This window comes from Pituophis catenifer, unplaced genomic scaffold (genome assembly GCF_029215685.1).
Source record: "Pituophis catenifer annectens isolate HBS135680 unplaced genomic scaffold, rPitCat1.0.hap2 SCAF_11, whole genome shotgun sequence".
In the NCBI taxonomy this organism is placed as follows: domain Eukaryota; kingdom Metazoa; phylum Chordata; class Lepidosauria; order Squamata; family Colubridae; genus Pituophis; species Pituophis catenifer.
In genome coordinates this window covers 6796163-6811271 of record NW_027256891.1, presented here as the reverse complement: position 1 = coordinate 6811271, position 15109 = coordinate 6796163, and positions in this window count along the sequence as shown.

The window sequence follows — 15109 nt, the reverse complement described above, 5'->3', positions numbered from 1 at the left end:
CAGCCAGAAAACGTAACTTTTGACACAGAGCTCAGATTTGCAGAAGAAACACATATTCATGGTCCACACAGTCTGAAAAGCACAAAACACATTCAATTTTCAAATACGAGCTTTCCCTGAGGAGTTAGACCAAAGTGTATCTCAGAATTGGCAGACGGACTCAATACAGCCAGAAAACGTAACTTTTGACATAGAGCTCAGATTTGCAGAAGAAACACATATTCATGGTCCACACAGTCTGAAAAGCACAAAACACAATCAATTTTGAAATGGAAGCTTTTCCTTAGGAGTTAGACCAAAGCTATATTTCAGAATTGGCAGTAGGACTCAATTCAGCCAGAAAACTTAACTTTTGACACAGAGCTCAGATTTGCAAAAGAAACACATATTCATGGTCCACACAGTCTGAAAAGCACAAAACACATTCAATTTTCAAGTACGAGCTTTCCCTGAGGAGTTAGTCCAAAGTGTATCTCAGAATTGGCAGTCGGACTCAATACAGCCAGAAAACGTAACTTTTGACATAGAGCTCAGATTTGCAAAAGAAACACATATTCATGGTCCACACAGTCTGAATAGCACAAAACACATTCAATTTTCAAGTACGAGCTTTCCCATAGGAGTTAGACCAAAGCTGCGTCTCAGAATTGGGAGTAGGACTCAAATCAGCCAGAAACCATAAGTTTTGACACAGAGCTCAGATTTGCCAAAGAAACACATATTCATGTTTCCCACTGTCTCAAAAGGACACAACACATTCAATTTAAAGGTAGGAGCTTTCCCTGACTACTTAGTCCAAAGCTATATTTCAGAATTGGCAGTAGGACTCAATTCAGCCAGAAAACTTAACTTTTGACACAGAGCTCAGATTTGCAAAAGAAACACATATTCATGGTCCACACAGTCTGAAAAGCACAAAACACATTCAATTTTCAAGTACGAGCTTTCCCTGAGGGGTTAGACCAAAGTGTATCTCAGAATTGGCAGTAGGACTCAATTCAGCCAGAAAACGTAACTTTTGACATAGAGCTCAGGTTTGCAGAAGAAGCACATATTCATGGTCCACACAGTCTGAAAAGCACAAAACACATTCAATTTTCAAGTACGAGCTTTCCCTTAGGAGTTAGACCAAAGCTGTGTCTCAGAATTGGGAGTAGGACTCAAATCAGCCAGAAACCATAAGTTTTGACACAGAGCTCAGATTTGCAAAAGAAACACATATTCATGTTTCCCACTGTCTCAAAAGGACACAACACATTCAATTTAAAGGTAGGAGCTTTCCCTGACTACTTAGTCCAAAGCTATATTTCAGAATTGGCAGTCGGATTCAATACAGCCAGAAAACGTAACTTTTGACATAGAGCTCAGGTTTGCAGAAGAAGCACATATTCATGGTCCACACAGTCTGAAAAGCACAAAACACATTCAATTTTCAAGTACGAGCTTTCCCATAGGAGTTAGACAAAAGCTGCGTCTCAGAATTGGGAGTAGGACTCAAATCAGCCAGAAACCATAAGTTTTGACACAGAGCTCAGATTTGCCAAAGAAACACATATTCATGTTTCCCACTGTCTCAAAAGGACACAACACATTCAATTTAAAGGTAGGAGCTTTCCCTGAGGAGTTAGACCAAAGTGTATCTCAGAATTGGCAGTCGGACTCAAATCAGCCAGAAACCATAAGTTTTGACACATAGCTCAGATTTGCCAAAGAAACACATATTCATGTTTCCCACTGTCTCAAAAGGACACAACACATTCAATTTAAAGGTAGGAGCTTTCCCTGACTACTTAGACCAAAGCTATATTTCAGAATTGGCAGTCGGACTCAATACAGCCAGAAAATGTAAGTTTTGACATAGAGCTCAGATTTGCAGAAGAAACACATATTCATGGTCCACACAGTCTGAAAAGCACAAAACACATTCAATTTTGAAATGGAAGCTTTTCCTTAGGAGTTAGACCAAAGCTGTATCTCAGAATTGGCAGTAGGACTCAATTCATCTAGAAAACTTACCTTTGATACAGAGCTCAGATTTGCAAAAGAAACACATATTCATGTTTCCCACTGTCTCAAAAGGACACAACACATTCAATTTAAAGGTAGGAGCTTTCCCTGACTACTTAGTCCAAAGCTATATTTCAGAATTGGCAGTCGGATTCAATACAGCCAGAAAACGTAACTTTTGACATAGAGCTCAGGTTTGCAGAAGAAGCACATATTCATGGTCCACACAGTCTGAAAAGCACAAAACACATTCAATTTTCAAGTACGAGCTTTCCCATAGGAGTTAGACAAAAGCTGCGTCTCAGAATTGGGAGTAGGACTCAAATCAGCCAGAAACCATAAGTTTTGACACAGAGCTCAGATTTGCCAAAGAAACACATATTCATGTTTCCCACTGTCTCAAAAGGACACAACACATTCAATTTAAAGGTAGGAGCTTTCCCTGAGGAGTTAGACCAAAGTGTATCTCAGAATTGGCAGTCGGACTCAAATCAGCCAGAAACCATAAGTTTTGACACATAGCTCAGATTTGCCAAAGAAAAACATATTCATGTTTCCCACTGTCTCAAAAGGACACAACACATTCAATTTAAAGGTAGGAGCTTTCCCTGACTACTTAGACCAAAGCTATATTTCAGAATTGGCAGTCGGACTCAATACAGCCAGAAAACGTAAGTTTTGACATAGAGCTCAGATTTGCAGAAGAAACACATATTCATGGTCCACACAGTCTGAAAAGCACAAAACACATTCAATTTTGAAATGGAAGCTTTTCCTTAGGAGTTAGACCAAAGCTGTATCTCAGAATTGGCAGTAGGACTCAATTCATCTAGAAAACTTACCTTTGATACAGAGCTCAGATTTGCAAAAGAAACACATATTCATGGTCCACACAGTCTGAAAAGCACAAAACACATTCAATTTTCAAGTACGAGCTTTCCCTTAGGCGTTAGACCAAAGCTGTGTCTCAGAATTGGGAGTAGGACTCAAATCAGCCAGAAACCATAAGTTTTGACACAGAGCTCAGATTTGCAAAAGAAACACATATTCATGGTCCACACAGTCTGAAAAGCACAAAACACATTCAATTTTCAAGTACGAGTTTTCCCTTAGGAGTTAGACCAAAGTGTATCTCAGAATTGGCAGACGGACTCAATACAGCCAGAAAACGTAACTTTTGACATAGAGCTCAGATTTGCAGAAGAAACACATATTCATGGTCCACACAGTCTGAAAAGCACAAAACACATTCAATTTTCAAATACGAGCTTTCCCTGAGGAGTTAGACCAAAGTGTATCTCAGAATTGGCAGACGGACTCAATACAGCCAGAAAACGTAACTTTTGACATAGAGCTCAGATTTGCAGAAGAAACACATATTCATGGTCCACACAGTCTGAAAAGCACAAAACACATTCAATTTTGAAATGGAAGCTTTTCCTTAGGAGTTAGACCAAAGCTATATTTCAGAATTGGCAGTAGGACTCAATTCAGCCAGAAAACTTAACTTTTGACACAGAGCTCAGATTTGCAAAAGAAACACATATTCATGGTCCACACAGTCTGAAAAGCACAAAACACATTCAATTTTCAAGTACGAGCTTTCCCTGAGGAGTTAGACCAAAGTGTATCTCAGAATTGGCAGTCGGACTCAATACAGCCAGAAAACGTAACTTTTGACATAGAGCTCAGATTTGCAAAAGAAACACATATTCATGGTCCACACAGTCTGAAAAGCACAAAACACATTCAATTTTCAAGTACGAGCTTTCCCATAGGAGTTAGACCAAAGCTGCGTCTCAGAATTGGGAGTAGGACTCAAATCAGCCAGAAACCATAAGTTTTGACACAGAGCTCAGATTTGCCAAAGAAACACATATTCATGTTTCCCACTGTCTCAAAAGGACACAACACATTCAATTTAAAGGTAGGAGCTTTCCCTGACTACTTAGTCCAAAGCTATATTTCAGAATTGGCAGTAGGACTCAATTCAGCCAGAAAACTTAACTTTTGACACAGAGCTCAGATTTGCAAAAGAAACACATATTCATGGTCCACACAGTCTGAAAAGCACAAAACACATTCAATTTTCAAGTACGAGCTTTCCCTGAGGAGTTAGACCAAAGTGTATCTCAGAATTGGCAGTAGGACTCAATTCAGCCAGAAAACGTAACTTTTGACATAGAGCTCAGGTTTGCAGAAGAAGCACATATTCATGGTCCACACAGTCTGAAAAGCACAAAACACATTCAATTTTCAAGTACGAGCTTTCCCTTAGGAGTTAGACCAAAGCTGTGTCTCAGAATTGGGAGTAGGACTCAAATCAGCCAGAAACCATAAGTTTTGACACAGAGCTCAGATTTGCAAAAGAAACACATATTCATGTTTCCCACTGTCTCAAAAGGACACAACACATTCAATTTAAAGGTAGGAGCTTTCCCTGACTACTTAGTCCAAAGCTATATTTCAGAATTGGCAGTCGGATTCAATACAGCCAGAAAACGTAACTTTTGACATAGAGCTCAGGTTTGCAGAAGAAGCACATATTCATGGTCCACACAGTCTGAAAAGCACAAAACACATTCAATTTTCAAGTACGAGCTTTCCCATAGGAGTTAGACAAAAGCTGCGTCTCAGAATTGGGAGTAGGACTCAAATCAGCCAGAAACCATAAGTTTTGACACAGAGCACAGATTTGCCAAAGAAACACATATTCATGTTTCCCACTGTCTCAAAAGGACACAACACATTCAATTTAAAGGTAGGAGCTTTCCCTGAGGAGTTAGACCAAAGTGTATCTCAGAATTGGCAGTCGGACTCAAGACAGCCAGAAAACGTAACTTTTGACATAGAGCTCAGATTTGCCAAAGAAACACATATTCATGGTCCACACAGTCTGAAAAGCACAAAACACAATCAATTTTGAAATGGAAGCTTTTCCTTAGGAGTTAGACCAAAGCTGTATCTCAGAATGAGCAGTAGGACTCAATTCATCCAGAAAACTTACCTTTGATACAGAGCTCAGATTTGCAAAAGAAACACATATTCATGGTCCACACAGTATGAAAAGCACAAAACACATTCTATTTTCAAGTACGAGCTTTCCCTTAGGAGTTAGACCAAAGCTGTGTCTCAGAATTGGGAGTAGGACTCAAATCATCCAGAAACGTAAGTTTTGACACAGAGCTCAGATTTTCAAAAGAAACACATATTCATGTTTCCCACTGTCTCAAAAGGACACAACACATTCAATTTAAAGGTAGGAGCTTTCCCTGACTACTTAGACCAAAGCTATATTTCAGAATTGGCAGTCGGTCTCAATACAGCCAGAAAACGTAACTTTTTACATAGAGCTCAGATTTGCAGAAGAAACACATATTCATGGTCCACACAGTCTGAAAAGCACAAAACACATTCAATTTTGAAATGGAAGCTTTTCCTTAGGAGTTAGACCAAAGCTGTATCTCAGAATTGGCAGTAGGACTCAATTCATCTAGAAAACTTACCTTTGATACAGAGCTCAGATTTGCAAAAGAAACACATATTCATGGTCCACACAGTCTGAAAAGCACAAAACACATTCAATTTTGAAATGGAAGCTTTTCCTTAGGAGTTAGACCAAAGCTATATTTCAGAATTGGCAGTAGGACTCAATTCAGCCAGAAAACTTAACTTTTGACACAGAGCTCAGATTTGCAAAAGAAACACATATTCATGGTCCACACAGTCTGAAAAGCACAAAACACATTCAATTTTCAAGTACGAACTTTCCCTGAGGAGTTAGACCAAAGTGTATCTCAGAATTGGCAGTCGGACTCAATACAGCCAGAAAACGTAACTTTTGACATAGAGCTCAGATTTGCAAAAGAAACACATATTCATGGTCCACACAGTCTGAAAAGCACAAAACACATTCAATTTTCAAGTACGAGCTTTCCCATAGGAGTTAGACCAAAGCTGCGTCTCAGAATTGGGAGTAGGACTCAAATCAGCCAGAAACCATAAGTTTTGACACAGAGCTCAGATTTGCCAAAGAAACACATATTCATGTTTCCCACTGTCTCAAAAGGACACAACACATTCAATTTAAAGGTAGGAGCTTTCCCTGACTACTTAGTCCAAAGCTATATTTCAGAATTGGCAGTAGGACTCAATTCAGCCAGAAAACTTAACTTTTGACACAGAGCTCAGATTTGCAAAAGAAACACATATTCATGGTCCACACAGTCTGAAAAGCACAAAACACATTCAATTTTCAAGTACGAGCTTTCCCTGAGGAGTTAGACCAAAGTGTATCTCAGAATTGGCAGTAGGACTCAATTCAGCCAGAAAACGTAACTTTTGACATAGAGCTCAGGTTTGCAGAAGAAGCACATATTCATGGTCCACACAGTCTGAAAAGCACAAAACACATTCAATTTTCAAGTACGAGCTTTCCCTTAGGAGTTAGACCAAAGCTGTGTCTCAGAATTGGGAGTAGGACTCAAATCAGCCAGAACCATAAGTTTTGACACAGAGCTCAGATTTGCAAAAGAAACACATATTCATGTTTCCCACTGTCTCAAAAGGACACAACACATTCAATTTAAAGGTAGGAGCTTTCCCTGACTACTTAGTCCAAAGCTATATTTCAGAATTGGCAGTCGGATTCAATACAGCCAGAAAACGTAACTTTTGACATAGAGATCAGGTTTGCAGAAGAAGCACATATTCATGGTCCACACAGTCTGAAAAGCACAAAACACATTCAATTTTCAAGTACGAGCTTTCCCATAGGAGTTAGACAAAAGCTGCGTCTCAGAATTGGGAGTAGGACTCAAATCAGCCAGAAACCATAAGTTTTGACACAGAGCACAGATTTGCCAAAGAAACACATATTCATGTTTCCCACTGTCTCAAAAGGACACAACACATTCAATTTAAAGGTAGGAGCTTTCCCTGAGGAGTTAGACCAAAGTGTATCTCAGAATTGGCAGTCGGACTCAAGACAGGCAGAAAACGTAACTTTTGACATAGAGCTCAGATTTGCCAAAGAAACACATATTCATGGTCCACACAGTCTGAAAAGCACAAAACACAATCAATTTTGAAATGGAAGCTTTTCCTTAGGAGTTAGACCAAAGCTGTATCTCAGAATGAGCAGTAGGACTCAATTCATCCAGAAAACTTACCTTTGATACAGAGCTCAGATTTGCAAAAGAAACACATATTCATGGTCTACACAGTATGAAAAGCACAAAACACATTCAATTTTCAAGTACGAGCTTTCCCTTAGGAGTTAGACCAAAGCTGTGTCTCAGAATTGGGAGTAGGACTCAAATCATCCAGAAACATAAGTTTTGACACAGAGCTCAGATTTTCAAAAGAAACACATATTCATGTTTCCCACTGTCTCAAAAGGACACAACACATTCAATTTAAAGGTAGGAGCTTTCCCTGACTACTTAGACCAAAGCTATATTTCAGAATTGGCAGTCGGTCTCAATACAGCCAGAAAACGTAACTTTTGACATAGAGCTCAGATTTGCAGAAGAAACACATATTCATGGTCCACACAGTCTGAAAAGCACAAAACACATTCAATTTTGAAATGGAAGCTTTTCCTTAGGAGTTAGACCAAAGCTGTATCTCAGAATTGGCAGTAGGACTCAATTCATCTAGAAAACTTACCTTTGATACAGAGCTCAGATTTGCAAAAGAAACACATATTCATGGTCCACACAGTCTGAAAAGCACAAAACACATTCAATTTTGAAATGGAAGCTTTTCCTTAGGAGTTAGACCAAAGCTATATTTCAGAATTGGCAGTAGGACTCAATTCAGCCAGAAAACTTAACTTTTGACACAGAGCTCAGATTTGCAAAAGAAACACATATTCATGGTCCACACAGTCTGAAAAGCACAAAACACATTCAATTTTCAAGTACGAACTTTCCCTGAGGAGTTAGACCAAAGTGTATCTCAGAATTGGCAGTCGGACTCAATACAGCCAGAAAACGTAACTTTTGACATAGAGCTCAGATTTGCAAAAGAAACACATATTCATGGTCCACACAGTCTGAAAAGCACAAAACACATTCAATTTTCAAGTACGAGCTTTCCCATAGGAGTTAGACCAAAGCTGCGTCTCAGAATTGGGAGTAGGACTCAAATCAGCCAGAAACCATAAGTTTTGACACAGAGCTCAGATTTGCCAAAGAAACACATATTCATGTTTCCCACTGTCTCAAAAGGACACAACACATTCAATTTAAAGGTAGGAGCTTTCCCTGACTACTTAGTCCAAAGCTATATTTCAGAATTGGCAGTAGGACTCAATTCAGCCAGAAAGCTTAACTTTTGACACAGAGCTCAGATTTGCAAAAGAAACACATATTCATGGTCCACACAGTCTGAAAAGCACAAAACACATTCAATTTTCAAGTACGAGCTTTCCCTGAGGAGTTAGACCAAAGTGTATCTCAGAATTGGCAGTAGGACTCAATTCAGCCAGAAAACGTAACTTTTGACATAGAGCTCAGGTTTGCAGAAGAAGCACATATTCATGGTCCACACAGTCTGAAAAGCACAAAACACATTCAATTTTGAAATGGAAGCTTTTCCTTAGGAGTTAGACCAAAGCTGTATCTCAGAATTGGCAGTAGGACTCAATTCATCCAGAAAACGTACCTTTGATACAGAGCTCAGATTTGCAAAAGAAACACATATTCATGGTCCACACAGTCTGAAAAGCACAAAACACATTCAATTTTCAAGTACGAGCTTTCCCATAGGAGTTAGACAAAAGCTGCGTCTCAGAATTGGGAGTAGGACTCAAATCAGCCAGAAACCATAAGTTTTGACACAGAGCACAGATTTGCCAAAGAAACACATATTCATGTTTCCCACTGTCTCAAAAGGACACAACACATTCAATTTAAAGGTAGGAGCTTTCCCTGAGGAGTTAGACCAAAGTGTATCTCAGAATTGGCAGTCGGACTCAAGACAGCCAGAAAACGTAACTTTTGACATAGAGCTCAGATTTGCCAAAGAAACACATATTCATGGTCCACACAGTCTGAAAAGCACAAAACACAATCAATTTTGAAATGGAAGCTTTTCCTTAGGAGTTAGACCAAAGCTGTATCTCAGAATGAGCAGTAGGACTCAATTCATCCAGAAAACTTACCTTTGATACAGAGCTCAGATTTGCAAAAGAAACACATATTCATGGTCCACACAGTATGAAAAGCACAAAACACATTCTATTTTCAAGTACGAGCTTTCCCTTAGGAGTTAGACAAAAAGCTGTGTCTCAGAATTGGGAGTAGGACTCAAATCATCCAGAAACGTAAGTTTTGACACAGAGCTCAGATTTTCAAAAGAAACACATATTCATGTTTCCCACTGTCTCAAAAGGACACAACACATTCAATTTAAAGGTAGGAGCTTTCCCTGACTACTTAGACCAAAGCTATATTTCAGAATTGGCAGTCGGTCTCAATACAGCCAGAAAACGTAACTTTTTACATAGAGCTCAGATTTGCAGAAGAAACACATATTCATGGTCCACACAGTCTGAAAAGCACAAAACACATTCAATTTTGAAATGGAAGCTTTTCCTTAGGAGTTAGACCAAAGCTGTATCTCAGAATTGGCAGTAGGACTCAATTCATCTAGAAAACTTACCTTTGATACAGAGCTCAGATTTGCAAAAGAAACACATATTCATGGTCCACACAGTCTGAAAAGCACAAAACACATTCAATTTTGAAATGGAAGCTTTTCCTTAGGAGTTAGACCAAAGCTATATTTCAGAATTGGCAGTAGGACTCAATTCAGCCAGAAAACTTAACTTTTGACACAGAGCTCAGATTTGCAAAAGAAACACATATTCATGGTCCACACAGTCTGAAAAGCACAAAACACATTCAATTTTCAAGTACGAACTTTCCCTGAGGAGTTAGACCAAAGTGTATCTCAGAATTGGCAGTCGGACTCAATACAGCCAGAAAACGTAACTTTTGACATAGAGCTCAGATTTGCAAAAGAAACACATATTCATGGTCCACACAGTCTGAAAAGCACAAAACACATTCAATTTTCAAGTACGAGCTTTCCCATAGGAGTTAGACCAAAGCTGCGTCTCAGAATTGGGAGTAGGACTCAAATCAGCCAGAAACCATAAGTTTTGACACAGAGCTCAGATTTGCCAAAGAAACACATATTCATGTTTCCCACTGTCTCAAAAGGACACAACACATTCAATTTAAAGGTAGGAGCTTTCCCTGACTACTTAGTCCAAAGCTATATTTCAGAATTGGCAGTAGGACTCAATTCAGCCAGAAAACTTAACTTTTGACACAGAGCTCAGATTTGCAAAAGAAACACATATTCATGGTCCACACAGTCTGAAAAGCACAAAACACATTCAATTTTCAAGTACGAGCTTTCCCTGAGGAGTTAGACCAAAGTGTATCTCAGAATTGGCAGTAGGACTCAATTCAGCCAGAAAACGTAACTTTTGACATAGAGCTCAGGTTTGCAGAAGAAGCACATATTCATGGTCCACACAGTCTGAAAAGCACAAAACACATTCAATTTTCAAGTACGAGCTTTCCCTTAGGAGTTAGACCAAAGCTGTGTCTCAGAATTGGGAGTAGGACTCAAATCAGCCAGAACCATAAGTTTTGACACAGAGCTCAGATTTGCAAAAGAAACACATATTCATGTTTCCCACTGTCTCAAAAGGACACAACACATTCAATTTAAAGGTAGGAGCTTTCCCTGACTACTTAGTCCAAAGCTATATTTCAGAATTGGCAGTCGGATTCAATACAGCCAGAAAACGTAACTTTTGACATAGAGCTCAGGTTTGCAGAAGAAGCACATATTCATGGTCCACACAGTCTGAAAAGCACAAAACACATTCAATTTTCAAGTACGAGCTTTCCCATAGGAGTTAGACAAAAGCTGCGTCTCAGAATTGGGAGTAGGACTCAAATCAGCCAGAAACCATAAGTTTTGACACAGAGCACAGATTTGCCAAAGAAACACATATTCATGTTTCCCACTGTCTCAAAAGGACACAACACATTCAATTTAAAGGTAGGAGCTTTCCCTGAGGAGTTAGACCAAAGTGTATCTCAGAATTGGCAGTCGGACTCAAGACAGCCAGAAAACGTAACTTTTGACATAGAGCTCAGATTTGCCAAAGAAACACATATTCATGGTCCACACAGTCTGAAAAGCACAAAACACAATCAATTTTGAAATGGAAGCTTTTCCTTAGGAGTTAGACCAAAGCTGTATCTCAGAATGAGCAGTAGGACTCAATTCATCCAGAAAACTTACCTTTGATACAGAGCTCAGATTTGCAAAAGAAACACATATTCATGGTCCACACAGTATGAAAAGCACAAAACACATTCAATTTTCAAGTACGAGCTTTCCCTTAGGAGTTAGACCAAAGCTGTGTCTCAGAATTGGGAGTAGGACTCAAATCATCCAGAAACATAAGTTTTGACACAGAGCTCAGATTTTCAAAAGAAACACATATTCATGTTTCCCACTGTCTCAAAAGGACACAACACATTCAATTTAAAGGTAGGAGCTTTCCCTGACTACTTAGACCAAAGCTATATTTCAGAATTGGCAGTCGGTCTCAATACAGCCAGAAAACGTAACTTTTGACATAGAGCTCAGATTTGCAGAAGAAACACATATTCATGGTCCACACAGTCTGAAAAGCACAAAACACATTCAATTTTGAAATGGAAGCTTTTCCTTAGGAGTTAGACCAAAGCTGTATCTCAGAATTGGCAGTAGGACTCAATTCATCTAGAAAACTTACCTTTGATACAGAGCTCAGATTTGCAAAAGAAACACATATTCATGGTCCACACAGTCTGAAAAGCACAAAACACATTCAATTTTGAAATGGAAGCTTTTCCTTAGGAGTTAGACCAAAGCTATATTTCAGAATTGGCAGTAGGACTCAATTCAGCCAGAAAACTTAACTTTTGACACAGAGCTCAGATTTGCAAAAGAAACACATATTCATGGTCCACACAGTCTGAAAAGCACAAAACACATTCAATTTTCAAGTACGAACTTTCCCTGAGGAGTTAGACCAAAGTGTATCTCAGAATTGGCAGTCGGACTCAATACAGCCAGAAAACGTAACTTTTGACATAGAGCTCAGATTTGCAAAAGAAACACATATTCATGGTCCACACAGTCTGAAAAGCACAAAACACATTCAATTTTCAAGTACGAGCTTTCCCATAGGAGTTAGACCAAAGCTGCGTCTCAGAATTGGGAGTAGGACTCAAATCAGCCAGAAACCATAAGTTTTGACACAGAGCTCAGATTTGCCAAAGAAACACATATTCATGTTTCCCACTGTCTCAAAAGGACACAACACATTCAATTTAAAGGTAGGAGCTTTCCCTGACTACTTAGTCCAAAGCTATATTTCAGAATTGGCAGTAGGACTCAATTCAGCCAGAAAACTTAACTTTTGACACAGAGCTCAGATTTGCAAAAGAAACACATATTCATGGTCCACACAGTCTGAAAAGCACAAAACACATTCAATTTTCAAGTACGAGCTTTCCCTGAGGAGTTAGACCAAAGTGTATCTCAGAATTGGCAGTAGGACTCAATTCAGCCAGAAAACGTAACTTTTGACATAGAGCTCAGGTTTGCAGAAGAAGCACATATTCATGGTCCACACAGTCTGAAAAGCACAAAACACATTCAATTTTCAAGTACGAGCTTTCCCTTAGGAGTTAGACCAAAGCTGTGTCTCAGAATTGGGAGTAGGACTCAAATCAGCCAGAACCATAAGTTTTGACACAGAGCTCAGATTTGCAAAAGAAACACATATTCATGTTTCCCACTGTCTCAAAAGGACACAACACATTCAATTTAAAGGTAGGAGCTTTCCCTGACTACTTAGTCCAAAGCTATATTTCAGAATTGGCAGTCGGATTCAATACAGCCAGAAAACGTAACTTTTGACATAGAGCTCAGGTTTGCAGAAGAAGCACATATTCATGGTCCACACAGTCTGAAAAGCACAAAACACATTCAATTTTCAAGTACGAGCTTTCCCATAGGAGTTAGACAAAAGCTGCGTCTCAGAATTGGGAGTAGGACTCAAATCAGCCAGAAACCATAAGTTTTGACACAGAGCACAGATTTGCCAAAGAAACACATATTCATGTTTCCCACTGTCTCAAAAGGACACAACACATTCAATTTAAAGGTAGGAGCTTTCCCTGAGGAGTTAGACCAAAGTGTATCTCAGAATTGGCAGTCGGACTCAAGACAGCCAGAAAACGTAACTTTTGACATAGAGCTCAGATTTGCCAAAGAAACACATATTCATGGTCCACACAGTCTGAAAAGCACAAAACACAATCAATTTTGAAATGGAAGCTTTTCCTTAGGAGTTAGACCAAAGCTGTATCTCAGAATGAGCAGTAGGACTCAATTCATCCAGAAAACTTACCTTTGATACAGAGCTCAGATTTGCAAAAGAAACACATATTCATGGTCCACACAGTATGAAAAGCACAAAACACATTCAATTTTCAAGTACGAGCTTTCCCTTAGGAGTTAGACCAAAGCTGTGTCTCAGAATTGGGAGTAGGACTCAAATCATCCAGAAACATAAGTTTTGACACAGAGCTCAGATTTTCAAAAGAAACACATATTCATGTTTCCCACTGTCTCAAAAGGACACAACACATTCAATTTAAAGGTAGGAGCTTTCCCTGACTACTTAGACCAAAGCTATATTTCAGAATTGGCAGTCGGTCTCAATACAGCCAGAAAACGTAACTTTTGACATAGAGCTCAGATTTGCAGAAGAAACACATATTCATGGTCCACACAGTCTGAAAAGCACAAAACACATTCAATTTTGAAATGGAAGCTTTTCCTTAGGAGTTAGACCAAAGCTGTATCTCAGAATTGGCAGTAGGACTCAATTCATCTAGAAAACTTACCTTTGATACAGAGCTCAGATTTGCAAAAGAAACACATATTCATGGTCCACACAGTCTGAAAAGCACAAAACACATTCAATTTTGAAATGGAAGCTTTTCCTTAGGAGTTAGACCAAAGCTATATTTCAGAATTGGCAGTAGGACTCAATTCAGCCAGAAAACTTAACTTTTGACACAGAGCTCAGATTTGCAAAAGAAACACATATTCATGGTCCACACAGTCTGAAAAGCACAAAACACATTCAATTTTCAAGTACGAACTTTCCCTGAGGAGTTAGACCAAAGTGTATCTCAGAATTGGCAGTCGGACTCAATACAGCCAGAAAACGTAACTTTTGACATAGAGCTCAGATTTGCAAAAGAAACACATATTCATGGTCCACACAGTCTGAAAAGCACAAAACACATTCAATTTTCAAGTACGAGCTTTCCCATAGGAGTTAGACCAAAGCTGCGTCTCAGAATTGGGAGTAGGACTCAAATCAGCCAGAAACCATAAGTTTTGACACAGAGCTCAGATTTGCCAAAGAAACACATATTCATGTTTCCCACTGTCTCAAAAGGACACAACACATTCAATTTAAAGGTAGGAGCTTTCCCTGACTACTTAGTCCAAAGCTATATTTCAGAATTGGCAGTAGGACTCAATTCAGCCAGAAAGCTTAACTTTTGACACAGAGCTCAGATTTGCAAAAGAAACACATATTCATGGTCCACACAGTCTGAAAAGCACAAAACACATTCAATTTTCAAGTACGAGCTTTCCCTGAGGAGTTAGACCAAAGTGTATCTCAGAATTGGCAGTAGGACTCAATTCAGCCAGAAAACGTAACTTTTGACATAGAGCTCAGGTTTGCAGAAGAAGCACATATTCATGGTCCACACAGTCTGAAAAGCACAAAACACATTCAATTTTGAAATGGAAGCTTTTCCTTAGGAGTTAGACCAAAGCTGTATCTCAGAATTGGGAGTAGGACTCAATTCATCCAGAAAACGTACCTTTGATACAGAGCTCAGATTTGCAAAAGAAACACATATTCATGGTCCACACAGTCTGAAAAGCACAAAACACATTCAATTTTCAAGTACGAGCTTTCCCATAGGAG